Source organism: Pleurodeles waltl, unplaced genomic scaffold (genome assembly GCF_031143425.1).
Source record: "Pleurodeles waltl isolate 20211129_DDA unplaced genomic scaffold, aPleWal1.hap1.20221129 scaffold_39, whole genome shotgun sequence".
NCBI classification, from domain to species: Eukaryota; Metazoa; Chordata; class Amphibia; order Caudata; family Salamandridae; genus Pleurodeles; species Pleurodeles waltl.
The window spans coordinates 6,181,399-6,205,945 of record NW_027150097.1 but is presented as its reverse complement, the minus strand read 5'-3'; the positions used below and the strand labels follow the sequence as shown (position 1 = coordinate 6,205,945).

The 24,547-nt window shown below is 45.9% G+C and overlaps 9 non-coding genes across 9 annotated transcripts; all 9 read right to left on the bottom strand.

The window, feature by feature from the left end:
• Positions 1-1,333: 1,333 nt before the first annotated feature.
• Positions 1,334-1,416, bottom strand: TRNAL-CAG (transfer RNA leucine (anticodon CAG)). The gene has a single exon. It is a non-coding gene; the product is annotated as a tRNA-Leu (tRNA).
• A 4,774-nt stretch (positions 1,417-6,190) lies between these two features.
• TRNAL-CAG (transfer RNA leucine (anticodon CAG)) lies at positions 6,191-6,273 on the bottom strand. The gene has a single exon. It is a non-coding gene; the product is annotated as a tRNA-Leu (tRNA).
• A 1,131-nt stretch (positions 6,274-7,404) lies between these two features.
• Positions 7,405-7,487, bottom strand: TRNAL-CAG (transfer RNA leucine (anticodon CAG)). The gene has a single exon. It is a non-coding gene; the product is annotated as a tRNA-Leu (tRNA).
• A 2,344-nt stretch (positions 7,488-9,831) lies between these two features.
• On the bottom strand, positions 9,832-9,914 carry TRNAL-CAG (transfer RNA leucine (anticodon CAG)). The gene has a single exon. It is a non-coding gene; the product is annotated as a tRNA-Leu (tRNA).
• Positions 9,915-13,397: 3,483 nt separating this feature from the next.
• TRNAL-CAG (transfer RNA leucine (anticodon CAG)) lies at positions 13,398-13,480 on the bottom strand. Its single transcript has one exon. It is a non-coding gene; the product is annotated as a tRNA-Leu (tRNA).
• Positions 13,481-17,039: 3,559 nt separating this feature from the next.
• TRNAL-CAG (transfer RNA leucine (anticodon CAG)) lies at positions 17,040-17,122 on the bottom strand. Its single transcript has one exon. It is a non-coding gene; the product is annotated as a tRNA-Leu (tRNA).
• Positions 17,123-20,605: 3,483 nt separating this feature from the next.
• TRNAL-CAG (transfer RNA leucine (anticodon CAG)) lies at positions 20,606-20,688 on the bottom strand. Its single transcript has one exon. It is a non-coding gene; the product is annotated as a tRNA-Leu (tRNA).
• A 1,130-nt stretch (positions 20,689-21,818) lies between these two features.
• On the bottom strand, positions 21,819-21,901 carry TRNAL-CAG (transfer RNA leucine (anticodon CAG)). Its single transcript has one exon. It is a non-coding gene; the product is annotated as a tRNA-Leu (tRNA).
• A 2,347-nt stretch (positions 21,902-24,248) lies between these two features.
• TRNAL-CAG (transfer RNA leucine (anticodon CAG)) lies at positions 24,249-24,331 on the bottom strand. Its single transcript has one exon. It is a non-coding gene; the product is annotated as a tRNA-Leu (tRNA).
• Between the last annotated feature and the right edge of the window lie 216 nt (positions 24,332-24,547).

Here is a 24,547-nt window from a genome sequence, read left to right as displayed (position 1 = left end):
TAGTGCAAGCAACGGACAATAGATCTTATCGATAATTCACAGAAACTGTTGACATTGTTTTTGATACGGGTGCTTGGAAAAAAAAAGTCCAAAAATGTATCCACCTCGCAAAAGACACTTGTCAGAAGTGGGATTCGAACCCACGCCTCCAAAGGAGAGTGCGACCTGAACGCAGCACCTTAGACCACTCGGCCATCCTGACACTCTTGACACTGCACTGATGGCTCAATTTCCAGCTTATAAACCAAAATGAGTGCCATGTACTGAGTGAATGTTGTTTAATGTCCTCTGTATTTTCAATTCCAGACCTTCCTGCTCAGGGAAACAGTGGGATCTGAAGCTGATGAAGGAGAGAGGATGGATCATCCTGACAGTGGATTCGGTGGTGACTGCTACTAATTCTCAATCATCTACTACATGGGGTGTGGACATGCTGAATTTTGAGCCAGTGCACATGGCCGGTGGTGACTGCTACTAATTCTCAATCATCTACTACAGGGGGTGTGGACATGCAGAATTTGGAGCCAGTTCAAGATTCAGATCAGGAGGTGCCTGGCTCCATACCAATCAACTCAGTGCCTCTGAGACAAGGACTTGAACGGTACAGTTTGAGTCCTCGACCGCCATGCTCAACGCGGCTGCAAGGATTCGGGGTGGATTGACTGAATGTGGCATTTCTTGTTGTGTACTATTCTTGTATACTGGTTTAGTATAGTATCTTTTTTTTGAGCAGCTATGTTTGTTTTGTATTGGTTAAGGAGAAATGTTGTGTTCGTCATGGGCACGCCTATGATGCACACCAAGGGAGGTAGGGAGTGTTAGTCTCCCCCGAGTTTTGGAGTTGGATGGTAGGCGCGGTGATGTGGAACCGGAGAGAATAAAAGGTCAGGGAAGGTGTTCCTCGTGGCCAATGACTCTATATTATTCTCTGTGTATTTATTAAAACTTATTTGCAAAACAGGCACTGTGTGTGCACGATGCAACACACCCCTCCCATGCCCTGAATACAGAAGTTAAAAACCAGCTGTGATTGGGATGCAGGGGACCCTGGTGCCACTGAACCTTCTGCACTGTGAACCTGCTGAACTATTGACAGCTGCGCTTTTGATATGTAGGGTCGAAACCTTTATCTCGGCCCCTCTATCACGATTTGTTGAAGATGCTGTGATTTCCTGCTTTACCGATTTACTGCGATTTAGCCAACTTCAGGCAATTAGTGCAAGCAATGGAAAATAGATCTTATCGATAATTTACAGAACCTGTTGACATTGTTTTTGATACGGTGCTTGGGAAAAAAAAAGTCAAAAAATGTATCCACCTCGCAAAATACACTTGTCAGAAGTGGGATTTGAACCCACACCTCCAAAGGAGGCTGCGACCTGAACGCAGCGCCTTAGACCACTCGGCCATCCTGACACTCTTCACACCTCCCTCATGGCTCAATTTCGAGCGTATAAACCAAAATGAGTGCCATGTACTGAGTGAATGTTGTTTAATGTCCTCTGTATTTTCAATTCCAGACCTTCCTGCTCAGGGAAACAGTGGGATCTGAAGCTGATGAAGGAGAGAGGATGGATCATCTTGACAGTGAATCCGGTGGTGACTGCTACTTATTCTCAATCATCGACTACATGGGGTGTGGACATGCAGAAGTTTGAGCCAGTGCACATGGCCGGTGGTGACTGCTACTAATTCTCAATCATCTACTACAAGGGGTGTGGACATGCAGAATTTGGAGCCAGTTCAAGATTCAGATCAGAAGGTGCCTGGCTCCATACCAATCAACTCAGTGCCTCTGAGACAAGGACTTGAACGGTACAGTTTGAGTCCTCGACCGCCATGCTCAACGCGGCTGCAAGGATTCGGGGTGGATTGACTGAATGTGGCATTTCTTGTTGTGTACTATTCTTGTATACTGGATTAGTATAGTATCTTTTTTTTGAGCAGCTATGTTTGTTTTGTATTGGTTAAGGAGAAATGTTGTGTTCGTCATGGGCACGCCTATGATGCACACCAAGGGAGGTAGGGAGTGTTAGTCTCCCCCTAGTTTTGGAGTTGGATGGTAGGCGCGATGACGTGGAACCGGAGAGAATAAAAGGTCAGGGAAGGTGTTCCTCGTGGCCAATGACTCTATATTATTCTCTGTGTATTTATTAAAACTTATCTGCGAAACCGGCACCGTGTGTGCACGATGCAACACACCCCTCCCATGCCCTGAATACAGAAGTTAAAAACCAGCTGTGATTGGGACGCAGGGGACCCTGGTGCCACTGAACCTTCTGCACTGTGAACCTGCTGAACTATTGACAGCTGCGCTCTTGATATGTAGGGTCGAAACCTTTATCTCTGCCCCTCTATCACGATTTGTTGAAGATGCTGTGATTTCCCGCTTTACCGATTTACTGCGATTTAGCCAACTTCAGGAAATTAGTGCAAGCAACGGACAATAGATCTTATCGATAATTTACAGAAACTGTTGACATTGTTTTTGATACGGGTGCTTGGAAAAAAAAAGTCCAAAAATGTATCCACCTCGCAAAAGACACTTGTCAGAAGTTGGATTCGAACCCACGCCTCCAAAGGAGACTGTGACCTGAACGCAGCGCCTTAGACCACTCGGCCATCCTGACACTCTTGACACTGCACTGATGGCTCAATTTCCAGCTTATAAACCAAAATGAGTGCCATGTACTGAGTGAATGTTGCTTAATGTCCTCTGTATTTTCAATTCCAGACCTTCCTGCTCAGGGAAACAGTGGGATCTGAAGCTGATGAAGGAGAGAGGATGGATCATCCTGACAGTGGATTCGGTGGTGACTGCTACTAATTCTCAATCATCTACTACATGGGGTGTGGACATGCTGAATTTTGAGCCAGTGCACATGGCCGGTGGTGACTGCTACTAATTCTCAATCATCTACTACAGGGGGTGTGGACATGCAGAATTTGGAGCCAGTTCAAGATTCAGATCAGGAGGTGCCTGGCTCCATACCAATCAACTCAGTGCCTCTGAGACAAGGACTTGAACGGTACAGTTTGAGTCCTCGACCGCCATGCTCAACGCGGCTGCAAGGATTCGGGGTGGATTGACTGAATGTGGCATTTCTTGTTGTGTACTATTCTTGTATACTGGTTTAGTATAGTATCTTTTTTTTGAGCAGCTATGTTTGTTTTGTATTGGTTAAGGAGAAATGTTGTGTTCGTCATGGGCACGCCTATGATGCACACCAAGGGAGGTAGGGAGTGTTAGTCTCCCCCGAGTTTTGGAGTTGGATGGTAGGCGCGGTGATGTGGAACCGGAGAGAATAAAAGGTCAGGGAAGGTGTTCCTCGTGGCCAATGACTCTATATTATTCTCTGTGTATTTATTAAAACTTATTTGCAAAACAGGCACTGTGTGTGCACGATGCAACACACCCCTCCCATGCCCTGAATACAGAAGTTAAAAACCAGCTGTGATTGGGACGCAGGGGACCCTGGTGCCACTGAACCTTCTGCACTGTGAACCTGCTGAACTATTGACAGCTGCGCTTTTGATATGTAGGGTCGAAACCTTTATCTCGGCCCCTCTATCACGATTTGTTGAAGATGCTGTGATTTCCTGCTTTACCGATTTACTGCGATTTAGCCAACTTCAGGCAATTAGTGCAAGCAATGGAAAATAGATCTTATCGATAATTTACAGAAACTGTTGACATTGTTTTTGATACGGTGCTTGGGAAAAAAAAGTCCAAAAATGTATCCACCTCGCAAAATACACTTGTCAGAAGTGGGATTTGAACCCACACCTCCAAGGGAGGCTGCGACCTGAATGCAGCGCCTTAGACCACTCAGCCATCCTGACACTCTTCACACCTCCCTCATGGCTCAATTTCGAGCGTATAAACCAAAATGAGTGCCATGTACTGAGTGAATGTTGTTTAATGTCCTCTGTATTTTCAATTCCAGACCTTCCTGCTCAGGGAAACAGTGGGATCTGAAGCTGATGAAGAAGAGAGGATGGATCATCCTGACAGTGGATCCGGTGGTGACTGCTACTAATTCTCAATCATCTACTACATGGGGTGTGGACATGCTGAATTTTGAGCCAGTGCACATGGCCGGTGGTGACTGCTACTAATTCTCAATCATCTACTACAGGGGGTGTGGACATGCAGAATTTGGAGCCAGTTCAAGATTCAGATCAGGAGGTGCCTGGCTCCATACCAATCAACTCAGTGCCTCTGCGACAAGGACTTGAACAGTACAGTTTGAGTCCTCGACCGCCATGCTCAACGCGGCTGCAAGGATTCGGGGTGGATTGACTGAATGTGGCATTTCTTGTTGTGTACTATTCTTGTATACTGCTTTAGTATAGTATCTTTCTTTTGAGCAGCTATGTTTGTTTTGTATTGGTTAAGGAGAAATGTTGTGTTCGTCATGGGCACGCCTATGATGCACACCAAGGGAGGTAGGGAGTGTTATTCTCCCCCGAGTTTTGGAGTTGGATGGTAGGCGCGGTGACGTGGAACCGGAGAGAATAAAAGGTCAGGGAAGGTGTTCCTTGTGGCCAATGACTCTATATTATTCTCTGTGTATTTATTAAAACTTATCTGTGAAACAGGCACTGTGTGTGCACGATGCAACACACCCCTCCCATGCCCTGAATACAGAAGTTAAAAACCAGCTGTGATTGGGATGCAGGGGACCCTGGTGCCACTGAACCTTCTGCACTGTGAACCTGCTGAACTATTGACAGCTGTGCTTTTGATATGTAGGGTCGAAACCTTTATCTCGGCCCCTCTATCACGATTTGTTGAAGATGCTGTGATTTCCTGCTTTACCGATTTACTGCGATTTAGCCAACTTCAGGCAATTAGTGCAAGCAACGGACAATAGATCTTATCGATAATTTACAGAAACCGTTGACATTGTTTTTGATAAGGGTGCTTGGAAAAAAAAAGTCCAAAAATGTATCCACCTCGCAAAAGACACTTGTCAGAAGAGGGGTTTGAACCCACGTCTCCAAGGGAGACTGTGACCTGAATGCAGCACCTTAGACCACCCGGCCATCCTGACGCTCTTGACACCAGGCTGATGGCTCAATTTTCAGCTTATAAACCAAAATGAGTGCCATGTACTGAGTGAATGTTATTTAATGTCCTCTGTATTTTCAATTCCAGACCTTCCTGCTCAGGGAAACAGTGGGATCTGAAGCTGATGAAGGAGAGAGGATGGATCATCCTGACAGTGGAACCTGTGGTGACTGCTACTAATTCTTAATCATCTACTACATGGGGTGTGGACTTGCAGAATTTTGAGCCAGTGCATATGGCCGGTGGTGACTGCTACTAATTCTCAATCATCTACTACAGGGGGTGTGGACATGCAGAATTTGGAGCCAGTTCAAGATTCAGATCAGGAGGTGCCTGGCTCCATACCAATCAACTCAGTGCCTCTCAGACAAGGACTTGAATGGTACAGTTTGAGTCCTCGACCGCCATGCTCAACGCGGCTGCAAGGATTCGGGGTGGATTGACTGAATGTGGTATTTATTGTTGTGTACTATTCTTGTATACTGGATTAGTATAGTATCTTTTTTTGAGCAGCTATGTTTGTTTTGTATTGGTTAAGGAGAAATGTTGTGTTCGTCATGGGCACGCCCATGATGCACACCAAGGGAGGTAGGGAGTGTTAGTCTCCCCCGAGTTTTGGAGTTGGATGGTAGGTGCGGTGATGTGGAATCGGAGAGAATAAAAGGTAGGGGAAGGTGTTCCTCGTGGCTAAAGACTCCATATTATTCTTTGTGTATTTATTAAAACTTCTCTGCAAAACAGGCACTGTGTGTGCACGACGCAACACCCCCACCCCTCCCATCCCCTGAATACAGAAGTTAAAAACCAGCTGTGATTGGGACGCAGGGGACCCTGGTGCCACTGAACCTTTTGCACTGTGAACCTCCTGAACTATTGACAGCTGCGCTTTTGATATGTAGGGTCGAAACCTTTATCTCGGCCCCTCTATCACGATTTGTTGAAGATGCTGTGATTTCCTGTTTTACCGATTTACTGCGATTTAGCCAACTTCAGGCAATTAGTGCAAGCAATGGAAAATAGATCTTATCGATAATTTACAGAAACTGTTGACATTGTTTTTGATACGGTGCTTGGGAAAAAAAAGTCCAAAAATGTATCCACCTCGCAAAATACACTTGTCAGAAGTGGGATTTGAACCCACACCTCCAAGGGAGGCTGCGACCTGAACGCAGCGCCTTAGACCACTCGGCCATCCTGACACTCTTCACACCTCCCTCATGGCTCAATTTCGAGCGTATAAACCAAAATGAGTGCCATGTACTGAGTGAATGTTGTTTAATGTCCTCTGTATTTTCAATACCAGACATTCCTGCTCAGGGAAACAGTGGGATCTGAAGCTGATGAAGGAGAGAGGATGGATCATCCTGACAGTGAATCCGGTGGTGACTGCTACTAATTCTCAATCATCGACTACATGGGGTGTGGACATGCAGAAGTTTGAGCCAGTGCAGATGGCCGGTGGTGACTGCTACTAATTCTCAATCATCTACTACAAGGGGTGTGGACATGCAGAATTTGGAGCCAGTTCAAGATTCAGATCAGGAGGTGCCTGGCTCCATACCAATCAACTCAGTGCCTCTGAGACAAGGACTTGAACGGTACAGTTTGAGTCCTCGACCGCCATGCTCAACGCGGCTGCAAGGATTCGGGGTGGATTGACTGAATGTGGCATTTCTTGTTGTGTACTATTCTTGTATACTGGATTAGTATAGTATCTTTTTTTTGAGCAGCTATGTTTGTTTTGTATTGGTTAAGGAGAAATGTTGTGTTCGTCATGGGCACGCCTATGATGCACACCAAGGGAGGTAGGGAGTGTTAGTCTCCCCCGAGTTTTGGAGTTGGATGGTAGGCGCGATGACGTGGAACCGGAGAGAATAAAAGGTCAGGGAAGGTGTTCCTCGTGGCCAATGACTCTATATTATTCTCTGTGTATTTATTAAAACTTATCTGCGAAACCGGCACCGTGTGTGCACGATGCAACACACCCCTCCCATGCCCTGAATACAGAAGTTAAAAACCAGCTGTGATTGGGACGCAGGGGACCCTGGTGCCACTGAACCTTCTGCACTGTGAACCTGCTGAACTATTGACAGCTGCGCTCTTGATATGTAGGGTCGAAACCTTTATCTCTGCCCCTCTATCACGATTTGTTGAAGATGCTGTGATTTCCCACTTTACCGATTTACTGCGATTTAGCCAACTTCAGGAAATTAGTGCAAGCAACGGACAATAGATCTTATCGATAATTTACAGAAACTGTTGACATTGTTTTTGATACGGGTGCTTGGTAAAAAAAAGTCCAAAAATGTATCCACCTCGCAAAAGACACTTGTCAGAAGTGGGATTCGAACCCACGCCTCCAAAGGAGACTGCGACCTGAACGCAGCGCCTTAGACCACTCGGCCATCCTGACACTCTTGACACTGCACTGATGGCTCAATTTCCAGCTTATAAACCAAAATGAGTGCCATGTACTGAGTGAATGTTGTTTAATGTCCTCTGTATTTTCAATTCCAGACCTTCCTGCTCAGGGAAACAGTGGGATTTGAAGCTGATGAAGGAGAGAGGATGGATCATCCTGACAGTGGATTCGGTGGTGACTGCTACTAATTCTCAATCATCTACTACATGGGGTGTGGACATGCTGAATTTTGAGCCAGTGCACATGGCCGGTGGTGACTGCTACTATTTCTCAATCATCTACTACAGGGGGTGTGGACATGCAGAATTTGGAGCCAGTTCAAGATTCAGATCAGGAGGTGCCTGGCTCCATACCAATCAACTCAGTGCCTCTGAGACAAGGACTTGAACGGTACAGTTTGAGTCCTCGACCGCCATGCTCAACGCGGCTGCAAGGATTCGGGGTGGATTGACTGAATGTGGCCTTTCTTGTTGTGTACTATTCTTGTATACTGGTTTAGTATAGTATCTTTTTTTTGAGCAGCTATGTATGTTTTGTATTGGTTAAGGAGAAATGTTGTGTTCGTCATGGGCACGCCTATGATGCACACCAAGGGAGGTAGGGAGTGTTAGTCTCCCCCGAGTTTTGGAGTTGGATGGTAGGCGCGGTGATGTGGAACCGGAGAGAATAAAAGGTCAGGGAAGGTGTTCCTCGTGGCCAATGACTCTATATTATTCTCTGTGTATTTATTAAAACTTATTTGCAAAACAGGCACTGTGTGTGCACGATGCAACACACCCCTTTCATGCCCTGAATACAGAAGTTAAAAACCAGCTGTGATTGGGACGCAGGGGACCCTGGTGCCACTGAACCTTCTGCACTGTGAACCTGCTGAACTATTGACAGCTGCGCTTTTGATATGTAGGGTCGAAACCTTTATCTCGGCCCCTCTATCACGATTTGTTGAAGATGCTGTGATTTCCTGCTTTACCGATTTACTGCGATTTAGCCAACTTCAGGCAATTAGTGCAAGCAACGGAAAATAGATCTTATCGATAATTTACAGAAACTGTTGACATTGTTTTTGATACGGTGCTTGGGAAAAAAAAGTCCAAAAATGTATCCACCTCGCAAAATACACTTGTCAGAAGTGGGATTTGAACCCACACCTTCAAGGGAGGCTGTGACCTGAACGCAGTGCCTTAGACCACTCAGCCATCCTGACACTCTTCACACCTCCCTCATGGCTCAATTTTGAGCGTATAAACCAAAATGAGTGCCATGTACTGAGTGAATGTTGTTTAATGTCCTCTGTATTTTCAATTCCAGACCTTCCTGCTCAGGGAAACAGTGGGATCTGAAGCTGATGAAAGAGAGAGGATGGATCATCCTGACAGTGAATCCGGTGGTGACTGCTACTAATTCTCAATCATCGACTACATGGGGTGTGGACATGCAGAAGTTTGAGCCAGTGCACATGGCCGGTGGTGACTGCTACTAATTCTCAATCATCTACTACAAGGGGTGTGGACATGCAGAATTTGGAGCCAGTTCAAGATTCAGATCAGGAGGTGCCTGGCTCCATACCAATCAACTCAGTGCCTCTGGGACAAGGACTTGAACGGTACAGTTTGAGTCCTCGACCGCCATGCTCAACGCGGCTGCAAGGATTCGGGGTGGATTGACTGAATGTGGCATTTCTTGTTGTGTACTATTCTTGTATACTGGATTAGTATAGTATCTTTTTTTTGAGCAGCTATGTTTGTTTTGTATTGGTTAAGGAGAAATGTTGTGTTCGTCATGGGCACGCCTATGATGCACACCAAGTGAGGTAGGGAGTGTTAGTCTCCCCCGAGTTTTGGAGTTGGATGGTAGGCGCGGTGACGTGGAACCGGAGAGAATAAAAGGTCAGGGAAGGTGTTCCTCGTGGCCAATGACTCTATATTATTCTCTGTGTATTTATTAAAACTTATCTGCGAAACAGGCACCGTGTGTGCACGATGCAACACACCCCTCCCATGCCCTGAATACAGAAGTTAAAAACCAGCTGTGATTGGGACGCAGGGGACCCTGGTGCCACTGAACCTTCTGCACTGTGAACCTGCTGAACTATTGACAGCTGCGCTCTTGATATGTAGGGTCGAAACCTTTATCTCTGCCCCTCTATCACGATTTGTTGAAGATGCTGTGATTTCCCGCTTTACCGATTTACTGCGATTTAGCCAACTTCAGGAAATTAGTGCAAGCAACGGACAATAGATCTTATCGATAATTTACAGAAACTGTTGACATTGTTTTTGATACGGGTGCTTGGAAAAAAAAAGTCCAAAAATGTATCCACCTCGCAAAAGACACTTGTCAGAAGTGGGATTCGAACCCACGCCTCCAAAGGAGACTGTGACCTGAACACAGCGCCTTAGACCACTTGGCCATCCTGACACTCTTGACACTGCACTGATGGCTCAATTTCCAGCTTATAAACCAAAATGAGTGCCATGTACTGAGTGAATGTTATTTAATGTCCTCTGTATTTTCAATTCCAGACCTTCCTGCTCAGGGAAACAGTGGGATCTGAAGCTGATGAAGGAGAGAGGATGGATCATCCTGACAGTGGATCCGGTGGTGACTGCTACTAATTCTCAATCATCTACTACAGGGGGTGTGGACATGCAGAATTTGGAGCCAGTTCAAGATTCAGATCAGGAGGTGCCTGGCTCCACACCAATCAACTCAGTGCCTCTGCGACAAGGACTTGAACGGTACAGTTTGAGTCCTCAACCGCCATGCTCAACGTGGCTGCAAGGATTCGGGGTGGATTGACTGAATGTGGCATTTCTTGTTGTGTACTATTCTTGTATACTGGTTTAGTATAGTATCTTTTTTTTGAGCAGCTATGTTTGTTTTGTATTGGTTAAGGAGAAATGTTGTGTTCGTCATGGGCACGCCTATGATGCACACCAAGGGAGGTAGGGAGTGTTATTCTCCCCCGAGTTTTGGAGTTGGATGGTAGGCGCGGTGACGTGGAACCGGAGAGAATAAAAGGTCAGGGAAGGTGTTCCTTGTGGCCAATGACTCTATATTATTCTCTGTGTATTTATTAAAACTTATCTGTGAAACAGGCACTGTGTGTGCACGATGCAACACACCCCTCCCATGCCCTCAATACAGAAGTTAAAAACCAGCTGTGATTGGGATGTAGGGGACCCTGGTGCCACTGAACCTTCTGCACTGTGAACCTGCTGAACTATTGACAGCTGTGCTTTTGATATGTAGGGTCGAAACCTTTATCTCGGCCCCTCTATCACGATTTGTTGAAGATGCTGTGATTTCCTGCTTTACCGATTTACTGCGATTTAGCCAACTTCAGGCAATTAGTGCAAGCAACGGACAATAGATCTTATTGATAATTTACAGAAACCGTTGACATTGTTTTTGATAATGGTGCTTGGAAAAAAAAAGTCCAAAAATGTATCCACCTCGCAAAAGACACTTGTCAGAAGAGGGGTTTGCACCCACGTCTCCAAGGGAGACTGTGACCTAAATGCAGCACCTTAGACCACCCGGCCATCCTGACACTCTTGACACCAGACTGATGGATCAATTTCCAGCTTATAAACCAAAATGAGTGCCATGTACTGAGTGAATGTTATTTAATGTCCTCTGTATTTTCAATTCCAGACCTTCCTGCTCAGGGAAACAGTGGGATCTGAAGCTGATGAAGGAGAGAGGATGGATCATCCTGACAGTGGAACCTGTGGTGACTGCTACTAATTCTCAATCATCTACTACATGGGGTGTGGATTTGCAGAATTTTGAGCCAGTGCATATGGCCGGTGGTGACTGCTACTAATTCTCAATCATCTACTACAGGGGGTGTGGACATGCAGAATTTTGAGCCAGTTCAAGATTCAGATCAGGAGGTGCCTGGCTCCATACCAATCAACTCAGTGCCTCTGAGACAAGGACTTGAACGGTACAGTTTGAGTCCTCGACCGCCATGCTCAAGGCGGCTGCAAGGATTCGGGGTGGATTGACTGAATGTGGTATTTATTGTTGTGTACTATTCTTGTATACTGGATTAGTATAGTATCTTTTTTTTGAGCAGCTATGTTTGTTTTGTATTGGTTAAGGAGAAATGTTGTGTTCGTCATGGGCACGCCCATGATGCACACCAAGGGAGGTAGGGAGTGTTACGTCTCCCCCGAGTTTTGGAGTTGGATGGTAGGTGCGGTGATGTGGAATCGGAGAGAATAAAAGGTAGGGGAAGGTGTTCCTCGTGGCTAAAGACTCCATATTATTCTTTGTGTATTTATTAAAACTTCTCTGCAAAACAGGCACTGTGTGTGCACGACGCAACACCCCCACCCCTCCCATCCCCTGAATACAGAAGTTAAAAACCAGCTGTGATTGGGACGCAGGGGACCCTGGTGCCACTGAACCTTTTGCACTGTGAACCTGCTGAACTATTGACAGCTGCGCTTTTGATATGTAGGGTCGAAACATTTATCTCGGCCCCTCTATCACGATTTGTTGAAGATGCTGTGATTTCCTGCTTTACCGATTTACTGCGATTTAGCCAACTTCAGGCAATTAGTGCAAGCAATGGAAAATAGATCTTATCGATAATTTACAGAAACTGTTGACATTGTTTTTGATACGGTGCTTGGGAAAAAAAAGTCCAAAAATGTATCCACCTCGCAAAATACTCTTGTCAGAAGAGGGATTTGAACCCACACCTCCAAGGGAGGCTGCGACCTGAACGCAGCGCCTTAGACCACTCGGCCATCCTGACACTCTTCACACCTCCCTCATGGCTCAATTTCGAGCGTATAAACCAAAATGAGTGCCATGTACTGAGTGAATGTTGTTTAATGTCCTCTGTATTTTCAATTCCAGACCTTCCTGCTCAGGGAAACAGTGGGATCTGAAGCTGATGAAGGAGAGAGGATGGATCATCCTGACAGTGAATCCGGTGGTGACTGCTACTAATTCTCAATCATCGACTACATGGGGTGTGGACATGCAGAAGTTTGAGCCAGTGCACATGGCCGGTGGTGACTGCTACTAATTCTCAATCATCTACTACAAGGGGTGTGGACATGCAGAATTTGGAGCCAGTTCAAGATTCAGATCAGGAGGTGCCTGGCTCCATACCAATCAACTCAGTGCCTCTGAGACAAGGACTTGAACGGTACAGTTTGAGTCCTCGACCGCCATGCTCAACGCGGCTGCAAGGATTCGGGGTGGATTGACTGAATGTGGCATTTCTTGTTGTGTACTATTCTTGTATACTGGATTAGTATAGTATCTTTTTTTTGAGCAGCTATGTTTGTTTTGTATTGGTTAAGGAGAAATGTTGTGTTCGTCATGGGCACGCCTATGATGCACACCAAGGGAGGTAGGGAGTGTTAGTCTCCCCCGAGTTTTGGAGTTGGATGGTAGGCGCGATGACGTGGAACCGGAGAGAATAAAAGGTCAGGGAAGGTGTTCCTCGTGGCCAATGACTCTATATTATTCTCTGTGTATTTATTAAAACTTATCTGCGAAACTGGCACCGTGTGTGCACGATGCAACACACCCCTCCCATGCCCTGAATACAGAAGTTAAAAACCAGCTGTGATTGGGACGCAGGGGACCCTGGTGCACTGAACCTTCTGCACTGTGAACCTGCTGAACTATTGACAGCTGCGCTCTTGATATGTAGGGTCGAAACCTTTATCTCTGCCCCTCTATCACGATTTGTTGAAGATGCTGTGATTTCCCGCTTTACCGATTTACTGCGATTTAGCCAACTTCAGGAAATTAGTGCAAGCAACGGACAATAGATCTTATCGATAATTTACAGAAACTGTTGACATTGTTTTTGATACGGGTGCTTGGAAAAAAAAAGTCCAAAAATGTATCCACCTCGCAAAAGACACTTGTCAGAAGTGGGATTCGAACCCACGCCTCCAAAGGAGACTGCGACCTGAACGCAGCGCCTTAGACCACTCGGCAATCCTGACACTCTTGACACTGCACTGATGGCTCAATTTCCAGCTTATAAACCAAAATGAGTGCCATGTACTGAGTGAATGTTGTTTAATGTCCTCTGTATTTTCAATTCCAGACCTTCCTGCTCAGGGAAACAGTGGGATCTGAAGCTGATGAAGGAGAGAGGATGGATCATCCTGACAGTGGATTCGGTGGTGACTGCTACTAATTCTCAATCATCTACTACATGGGGTGTGGACATACTGAATTTTGAGCCAGTGCACATGGCCGGTGGTGACTGCTACTAATTCTCAATCATCTACTACAGGGGGTGTGGACATGCAGAATTTGGAGCCAGTTCAAGATTCAGATCAGGAGGTGCCTGGCTCCATACCAATCAACTCAGTGCCTCTGAGACAAGGACTTGAAGGGTACAGTTTGAGTCCTTGACCGCCATGCTCAACGCGGCTGCAAGGATTCGGGGTGGATTGACTGAATGTGGCATTTCTTGTTGTGTACTATTCTTGTATACTGGTTTAGTATAGTATCTTTTTTTTGAGCAGCTATGTTTGTTTTGTATTTGTTAAGGAGAAATGTTGTGTTCGTCATGGGCACGCCTATGATGCACACCAAGGGAGGTAGGGAGTGTTAGTCTCCCCCGAGTTTTGGAGTTGGATGGTAGGCGCGGTGATGTGGAACCGGAGAGAAAAAAAGGTCAGGGAAGGTGTTCCTCGTGGCCAATGACTCTATATTATTCTCTGTGTATTTATTAAAACTTATTTGCAAAACAGGCACTGTGTGTGCACGATGCAACACACCCCTCCCATGCCCTGAATACAGAAGTTAAAAACCAGCTGTGATTGGGACGCAGGGGACCCTGGTGCCACTGAACCTTCTGCACTGTGAACCTGCTGAACTATTGACAGCTGCGCTTTTGATATGTAGGGTCGAAACCTTTATCTCGGCCCCTCTATCACGATTTGTTGAAGATGCTGTGATTTCCTGCTTTACCGATTTACTGCGATTTAGCCAACTTCAGGCAATTAGTGCAAGCAATGGAAAATAGATCTTATCGATAATTTACAGAAACTGTTGACATTGTTTTTGATACGGTGCTTGGGAAAAAAAAAGTCCAAAAATGTATCCACCTCGCAAAATACACTTGTCAGAAGTGGGATTTGAACCCACACCTCCAAGGGAGGCTGTGACCTGAACGCAGTGCCTTAGACCACTCAGCCATCCTGACACTCTTCACACCTCCCTCATGGCTCAATTTTGAGCGTATAAACCAAAATGAGTGCCATGTACTGAGTGAATGTTGTTTAATGTCCTCTGTATTTTCAATTCCAGACCTTCCTGCTCAGGGAAACAGTGGGATCTGAAGCTGATGAAGGAGAGAGGATGGATCATCCTGACAGTGGATCCGGTGGTGACTGCTACTAATTCTCAATCATCTACTACATGGGGTGTGGACATGCTGAATTTTGAGCCAGTGCACATGGCTGGTGGTGACTGCTACTAATTCTCAATCATCTACTACAGGGGGTGTGGACATGCAGAATTTGGAGCCAGTTCAAGATTCAGATCAGGAGGTGCCTGGCTCCATACCAATCAACTCAGTGCCTCTGAGACAAGGACTTGAACGGTACAGTTTGAGTCCTCAACCGCCATGCTCAACGCAGCTGCAAGGATTCGGGGTGGATTGACTGAATGTGGCATTTCTTGTTGTGTACTATTCTTGCATACTGGATTAGTATAGTATCTTTCTTTTGAGCAGCTATATTTGTTTTGTATTGGTTAAGGAGAAATGTTGTGTTCGTCATGGGCACGCCTATGATGCACACCAAGGGAGGTAGGGAGTGTTATTCTCCCCCGAGTTTTGGAGTTGGATGGTAGGCGCGGTGACGTGGAACCGGAGAGAATAAAAGGTCAGGGAAGGTGTTCCTTGTGGCCAATGACTCTATATTATTCTCTGTGTATTTATTAAAACTTATCTGTGAAACAGGCACTGTGTGTGCACGATGCAACACACCCCTCCCGTGCCCTGAATACAGAAGTTAAAAACCAGCTGTGATTGGGATGCAGGGGACCCTGGTGCCACTGAACCTTCTGCACTGTGAACCTGCTGAACTATTGACAGCTGTGCTTTTGATATGTAGGGTCGAAACCTTTATCTCGGCCCCTCTATCACGATTTGTTGAAGATGCTGTGATTTCCTGCTTTACCGATTTACTGCGATTTAGCCAACTTCAGGCAATTAGTGCAAGCAACGGACAATAGATCTTATCGATAATTTACAGAAACCGTTGACATTGTTTTTGATAAGGGTGCTTGGAAAAAAAAAGTCCAAAAATGTATCCACCTCGCAAAAGACACTTGTCAGAAGAGGGGTTTGAACCCACGTCTCCAAGGGAGACTGTGACCTGAATACAGCACCTTAGACCACCCGGCCATCCTGACGCTCTTGACACCAGGCTGATGGCTCAATTTCCAGCTTATAAACCAAAATGAGTGCCATGTACTGAGTGAATGTTATTTAATGTCCTCTGTATTTTCAATTCCAGACCTTCCTGCTCAGGGAAACAGTGGGATCTGAAGCTGATGAAGGAGAGAGGATGGATCATCCTGACAGTGGAACCTGTGGTGACTGCTACTAATTCTTAATCATCTACTACATGGGGTGTGGACTTGCAGAATTTTGAGCCAGTGCATATGGCCGGTGGTCACTGCTACTAATTCTCAATCATCTACTACAGGGGGTGTGGACATGCAGAATTTGGAGCCAGTTCAAGATTCAGATCAGGAGGTGCCTGGCTCCATACCAATCAACTCAGTGCCTCTGAGACAAGGACTTGAATGGTACAGTTTGAGTCCTCGACCGCCATGCTCAACGCGGCTGCAAGGATTCGGGGTGGATTGACTGAATGTGGCATTTCTTGTTGTGTACTATTCTTGTATACTGGATTAGTATAGTATCTTTTTTTTGAGCAGCTATGTTTGTTTTGTATTGGTTAAGGAGAAATGTTGTGTTCGTCATGGGCACGCCTATGATGCACACCAAGGGAGGTAGGGAGTGTTAGTCTCCCCCGAGTTTTGGAGTTGGATGGTAGGCGCGGTGACGTGGAACCGGAGAGAATAAAAGGTCAGGGAAGGTGTTCCTCGTGGCCAATGACTCTATATTATTCTCTGTGTATTTATTAAAACTTATCTGCGAAACAGGCACCGTGTGTGCACGATGCAACACACCCCTCCCATGCCCTGAATACAGAAGTTAAAAACCAGCTGTGATTGGGACGCAGGGGACCCTGGTGCCACTGAACCTTCTGCACTGTGAACCTGCTGAACTATTGACAGCTGCGCTCTTGATATGTAGGGTCGAAACCTTTATCTCTGCCCCTCTATCACGATTTGTTGAAGATGCTGTGATTTCCCGCTTTACCGATTTACTGCGATTTAGCCAACTTCAGGAAATTAGTGCAAGCAACGGACAATAGATCTTATCGATAATTTACAGAAACTGTTGACATTGTTTTTGATACGGGTGCTTGGAAAAAAAAAGTCCAAAAATGTATCCACCTCGCAAAAGACACTTGTCAGAAGTGGGATTCGAACCCACGCCTCCAAAGGAGACTGCGACCTGGACACAGCGCCTTAGACCACTCAGCCATCCTGACACTCTTAACACTGCACTGATGGCTCAATTTCCAGCATATAAACCAAAATGAGTGCCATGTACTGAGTGAATGTTGTTTAATGTCCTCTGTATTTTCAATTCCAGACCTTCCTGCTCAGGGAAACAGTGGGATCTGAAGCTGATGAAGGAGAGAGGATGGATCATCCTGACAGTGGATCCGGTGGTGACTGCTACTAATTCTCAATCATCTACTACAGGGGGTGTGGACATGCAGAATTTGGAGCCAGTTCAAGATTCAGATCAGGAGGTCCTTGGCTCCACACCAATCAACTCAGTGCCTCTGCGACAAGGACTTGAACGCTACAGTTTGAGTCCTCAACCGCCATGCTCAACGCGGCTGCAAGGATTCGGGGTGGATTGACTGAATGTGGCATTTCTTGTTGTGTACTATTCTTGTATACTGGTTTAGTATAGTATCTTTTTTTTGAGCAGCTATGTTTGTTTTGTATTGGTTAAGGAGAAATGTTGTGTTCGTCATGGGCACGCCTATGATGCACACCAAGGGAGGTAGGGAGTGTTATTCTCCCCCGAGTTTTGGAGTTGGATGGTAGGCGCGGTGACGTGGAACCGGAGAGAATAAAAGGTCAGGGAAGGTGTTCCTTGTGGCCAATGACTCTATATTATTCTCTGTGTATTTATTAAAACTTATCTGTGAAACAGGCACTGTGTGTGCACGATGCAACACACCCCTCCCATGCCCTGAATACAGAAGTTAAAAACCAGCTGTGATTGGGATGCAGGGGACCCTGGTGCCACTGAACCTTCTGCACTGTGAACCTGCTGAACTATTGACAGCTGTGCTTTTGATATGTAGGGTCGAAACCTTTATCTCGGCCCCTCTATCACGATTTGTTGAAGATGCTGTGATTTCCTGCTTTACCGATTTACTGCGATTTAGCCAACTTCAGGCAATTAGTGCAAGCAACGGACAATAGATCTTATCGATAATTTACAGAAACCGTTGACATTGTTTTTGATAATGGTGCTTGGAAAAAAAAAGTCCAAAAATGTATCCACCTCGCAAAAGACACTTGTCAGAAGAGGGGTTTGCACCCACGTCTCCAAGGGAGACTGTGACCTGAATGCAGCACCTTAGACCACCCGGCCATCCTGACACTCTTGACACCAGACTGATGGATCAATTTCCAGCTTATAAACCAAAATGAGTGCCATGTACTGAGTGAATGTTATTTAATGTCCTCTGTATTTTCAATTCCAGACCTTCCTGCTCAGGGAAACAGTGGGATCTGAAGCTGATGAAGGAGAGAGGATGGATCATCCTGACAGTGGAACCTGTGGTGACTGCTACTAATTCTCAATCATCTACTACATGGGGTGTGGATTTGCAGAATTTTGAGCCAGTGCATATGGCCGGTGGTGACTGCTACTAATTCTCAATCATCTACTACAGGGGGTGTGGACATGCAGAATTTGGAGCCAGTTCAAGATTCAGATCAGGAGGTGCCTGGCTCCATACCAATCAACTCAGTGCCTCTGAGACAAGGACTTGAACGGTACAGTTTGAGTCCTCGACCGCCATGCTCAACGCGGCTGCAAGGATTCGGGGAGGATTGACTGAATGTGGTATTTATTGTTGTGTACTATTCTTGTATACTGGATTAGTATAGTATCTTTTTTTTGAGCAGCTATGTTTGTTTTGTATTGGTTAAGGAGAAATGTTGTGTTCGTCATGGGCACGCCCATGATGCACACCAAGGGAGGTAGGGAGTGTTAGTCTCCCCCGAGTTTTGGAGTTGGATGGTAGGTGCGGTGATGTGGAATCGGAGAGAATAAAAGGTAGGGGAAGGTGTACCTCGTGGCTAAAGACTCCATATTATTCTTTGTGTATTTATTAAAACTTCTCTGCAAAACAGGCACTGTGTGTGCACGACGCAACACCCCCACCCCTCCCATCCCCTGAATACAGAAGTTAAAAACCAGCTGTGATGGGGATGCAGGGGACCCTGGTGCCACTGAACCTTTTGCACTGTGAACCTGCTGAACTATTGACAGCTGCGCTTTTGATATGTAGGGTCGAAACCTTTATCTCGGCCCCTCTATCACGATTTGTTGAAGATGCTGTGATTTCCTGCTTTACCGATTTACTGCGATTTAGCCAACTTCAGGCAAAAAGTGCAAGCAATGGAAAATAGATCTTATCGATAATTTACAGAAACTGTTGACATTGTTTTTGATACGGTGTTTGGAAAAAAAAAGTCCAAAAATGTATCCACCTCGCAAAATACACTTGTCAGAAGAGGGATTTGAACCCACACCTCCAAGGGAGGCTGCGACCTGAACGCAGCGCCTTAGACCACTCGGCCATCCTGACACTCTTCACACCTCCCTCATGGCTCAATTTCGAGCGTATAAACCAAAATGAGTGCCATGTACTGAGTGAATGTTGTTTAATGTCCTCTGTATTTTCAATTCCAGACCTTCCTGCTCAGGGAAACAGTGGGATCTGAAGCTGATGAAGGAGAGAGGATGGATCATCCTGACAGTGAATCCGGTGGTGACTGCTACTAATTCTCAATCATCGACTACATGGGGTGTGGACATGCAGAAGTTTGAGCCAGTGCACATGGCCGGTGGTGACTGCTACTAATTCTCAATCATCTACTACAAGGGGTGTGGACATGCAGAATTTGGAGCCAGTTCAAGATTCAGATCAGGAGGTGCCTGGCTCCATACCAATCAACTCAGTGCCTCTGAGACAAGGACTTGAACGGTACAGTTTGAGTCCTTGACCGCCATGCTCAACGCGGCTGCAAGGATTCGGGGTGGATTGACTGAATGTGGCATTTCTTGTTGTGTACTATTCTTGTATACTGGATTAGTATAGTATCTTCTTTTTGAGCAGCTATGTTTGTTTTGTATTGGTTAAGGAGAAATGTTGTGTTCGTCATGGGCACGCCTATGATGCACACCAAGGGAGGTAGGGAGTGTTAGTCTCCCCCGAGTTTTGGAGTTGGATGGTAGGCGCGATGACGTGGAACTGGAGAGAATAAAAGGTCAGGGAAGGTGTTCCTCGTGGCCAGTGACTCTATATTATTCTCTGTGTATTTATTAAAACTTATCTGCGAAACTGGCACCGTGTGTGCACGATGCAACACACCCCTCCCATGCCCTGAATACAGAAGTTAAAAACCAGCTGTGATTGGGACGCAGGGGACCCTGGTGCCACTGAACCTTCTGCACTGTGAACCTGCTGAACTATTGACAGCTGCGCTCTTGATATGTAGGGTCGAAACCTTTATCTCTGCCCCTCTATCACGATTTGTTGAAGATGCTGTGATTTCCCGCTTTACCGATTTACTGCGATTTAGCCAACTTCAGGAAATTAGTGCAAGCAACGGACAATAGATCTTATCGATAATTTACAGAAACTGTTGACATTGTTTTTGATACGGGTGCTTGGAAAAAAAAAGTCCAAAAATGTATCCACCTCGCAAAAGACACTTGTCAGAAGTGGGATTCGAACCCACGCCTCCAAAGGAGACTGCGACCTGAACACAGCGCCTTAGACCACTCGGCCATCCTGACACTCTTGACACTGCACTGATGGCTCAATTTCCAGCTTATAAACCAAAATGAGTGCCATGTACTGAGTGAATGTTGTTTAATGTCCTCTGTATTTTCAATTCCAGACCTTCCTGCTCAGGGAAACAGTGGGATCTGAAGCTGATGAAGGAGAGAGGATGGATCATCCTGACAGTGGATTCGGTGGTGACTGCTACTAATTCTCAATCATCTACTACATGGGGTGTGGACATACTGAATTTTGAGCCAGTGCACATGGCCGGTGGTGACTGCTACTAATTCTCAATCATCTACTACAGGGGGTGTGGACATGCAGAATTTGGAGCCAGTTCAAGATTCAGATCAGGAGGTGCCTGGCTCCATACCAATCAACTCAGTGCCTCTGAGACAAGGACTTGAACGGTACAGTTTGAGTCCTCGACCGCCATGCTCAACGCGGCTGCAAGGATTCGGGGTGGATTGACTGAATGTGGCATTTCTTGTTGTGTACTATTCTTGTATACTGGTTTAGTATAGTATCTTTTTTTTGAGCAGCTATGTTTGTTTTGTATTGGTTAAGGAGAAATGTTGTGTTCGTCATGGGCACGCCTATGATGCACACCAAGGGAGGTAGGGAGTGTTAGTCTCCCCCGAGTTTTGGAGTTGGATGGTAGGCGCGGTGATGTGGAACCGGAGAGAATAAAAGGTCAGGGAAGGTGTTCCTCGTGGCCAATGACTCTATATTATTCTCTGTGTATTTATTAAAACTTATTTGCAAAACAGGCACTGTGTGTGCACGATGCAACACACCCCTCCCATGCCCTGAATACAGAAGTTAAAAACCAGCTGTGATTGGGACGCAGGGGACCCTGGTGCCACTGAACCTTCTGCACTGTGAACCTGCTGAACTATTGACAGCTGCGCTTTTGATATGTAGGGTCGAAACCTTTATCTCGGCCCCTCTATCACGATTTGTTGAAGATGCTGTGATTTCCTGCTTTACCGATTTACTGCGATTTAGCCAACTTCAGGCAATTAGTGCAAGCAATGGAAAATAGATCTTATCGATAATTTACAGAAACTGTTGACATTGTTTTTGATACGGTGCTTGGGAAAAAAAAGTCCAAAAATGTATCCACCTCGCAAAATACACTTGTCAGAAGTGGGATTTGAACCCACACCTCCAAGGGAGGCTGCGACCTGAACGCAGCGCCTTAGACCACTCAGCCATCCTGACACTCTTCACACCTCCCTCATGGCTCAATTTCGAGCGTATAAACCAAAATGAGTGCCATGTACTGAGTGAATGTTGTTTAATGTCCTCTGTATTTTCAATTCCAGACCTTCCTGCTCAGGGAAACAGTGGGATCTGAAGCTGATGAAGGAGAGAGGATGGATCATCCTGACAGTGGATCCGGTGGTGACTGCTACTAATTCTCAATCATCTACTACATGGGGTGTGGACATGCTGAATTTTGAGCCAGTGCACATGGCCGGTGGTGACTGCTACTAATTCTCAATCATCTACTACAGGGGGTGTGGACATGCAGAATTTGGAGCCAGTTCAAGATTCAGATCAGGAGGTGCCTGGCTCCATACCAATCAACTCAGTGCCTCTGCGACAAGGACTTGAACAGTACAGTTTGAGTCCTCGACCGCCATGCTCAACGCGGCTGCAAGGATTCGGGGTGGATTGACTGAATGTGGCATTTCTTGTTGTGTACTATTCTTGTATACTGCTTTAGTATAGTATCTTTCTTTTGAGCAGCTATGTTTGTTTTGTATTGGTTAAGGAGAAATGTTGTGTTCGTCATGGGCACGCCTATGATGCACACCAAGGGAGGTAGGGAGTGTTATTCTCCCCCGAGTTTTGGAGTTGGATGGTAGGCGCGGTGACGTGGAACCGGAGAGAATAAAAGGTCAGGGAAGGTGTTCCTTGTGGCCAATGACTCTATATTATTCTCTGTGTATTTATTAAAACTTATCTGTGAAACAGGCACTGTGTGTGCACGATGCAACACACCCCTCCCATGCCCTGAATACAGAAGTTAAAAACCAGCTGTGATTGGGATGCAGGGGACCCTGGTGCCACTGAACCTTCTGCACTGTGAACCTGCTGAACTATTGACAGCTGTGCTTTTGATATGTAGGGTCGAAACCTTTATCTCGGCCCCTCTATCACGATTTGTTGAAGATGCTGTGATTTCCTGCTTTACCGATTTACTGCGATTTAGCCAACTTCAGGCAATTAGTGCAAGCAACGGACAATAGATCTTATCGATAATTTACAGAAACCGTTGACATTGTTTTTGATAAGGGTGCTTGGAAAAAAAAAGTCCAAAAATGTATCCACCTCGCAAAAGACACTTGTCAGAAGAGGGGTTTGAACCCACGTCTCCAAGGGAGACTGTGACCTGAATGCAGCACCTTAGACCACCCGGCCATCCTGACGCTCTTGACACCAGGCTGATGGCTCAATTTTCAGCTTATAAACCAAAATGAGTGCCATGTACTGAGTGAATGTTATTTAATGTCCTCTGTATTTTCAATTCCAGACCTTCCTGCTCAGGGAAACAGTGGGATCTGAAGCTGATGAAGGAGAGAGGATGGATCATCCTGACAGTGGAACCTGTGGTGACTGCTACTAATTCTTAATCATCTACTACATGGGGTGTGGACTTGCAGAATTTTGAGCCAGTGCATATGGCGGGTGGTGACTGCTACTAATTCTCAATCATCTACTACAGGGGGTGTGGACATGCAGAATTTGGAGCCAGTTCAAGATTCAGATCAGGAGGTGCCTGGCTCCATACCAATCAACTCAGTGCCTCTCAGACAAGGACTTGAACGGTACAGTTTGAGTCCTCGACCGCCATGCTCAACGCGGCTGCAAGGATTCGGGGTGGATTGACTGAATGTGGTATTTATTGTTGTGTACTATTCTTGTATACTGGATTAGTATAGTATCTTTTTTTGAGCAGCTATGTTTGTTTTGTATTGGTTAAGGAGAAATGTTGTGTTCGTCATGGGCACGCCCATGATGCACACCAAGGGAGGTAGGGAGTGTTAGTCTCCCCCGAGTTTTGGAGTTGGATGGTAGGTGCGGTGATGTGGAATCGGAGAGAATAAAAGGTAGGGGAAGGTGTTCCTCGTGGCTAAAGACTCCATATTATTCTTTGTGTATTTATTAAAACTTCTCTGCAAAACAGGCACTGTGTGTGCACGACGCAACACCCCCTTCCCTCCCATCCCCTGAATACAGAAGTTAAAAACCAGCTGTGATTGGGACGCAGGGGACCCTGGTGCCACTGAACCTTTTGCACTGTGAACCTGCTGAACTATTGACAGCTGCGCTTTTGATATGTAGGGTCGAAACCTTTATCTCGGCCCCTCTATCACGATTTGTTGAAGATGCTGTGATTTCCTGTTTTACCGATTTACTGCGATTTAGCCAACTTCAGGCAATTAGTGCAAGCAATGGAAAATAGATCTTATCGATAATTTACAGAAACTGTTGACATTGTTTTTGATACGGTGCTTGGGAAAAAAAAGTCCAAAAATGTATCCACCTCGCAAAATACACTTGTCAGAAGTGGGATTTGAACCCACACCTCCAAGGGAGGCTGCGACCTGAACGCAGCGCCTTATACCACTTGGCCATCCTGACACTCTTCACACCTCCCTCATGGCTCAATTTCGAGCGTATAAACCAAAATGAGTGCCATGTACTGAGTGAATGTTGTTTAATGTCCTCTGTATTTTCAATACCAGACATTCCTGCTCAGGGAAACAGTGGGATCTGAAGCTGATGAAGGAGAGAGGATGGATCATCCTGACAGTGAATCCGGTGGTGACTGCTACTAATTCTCAATCATCGACTACA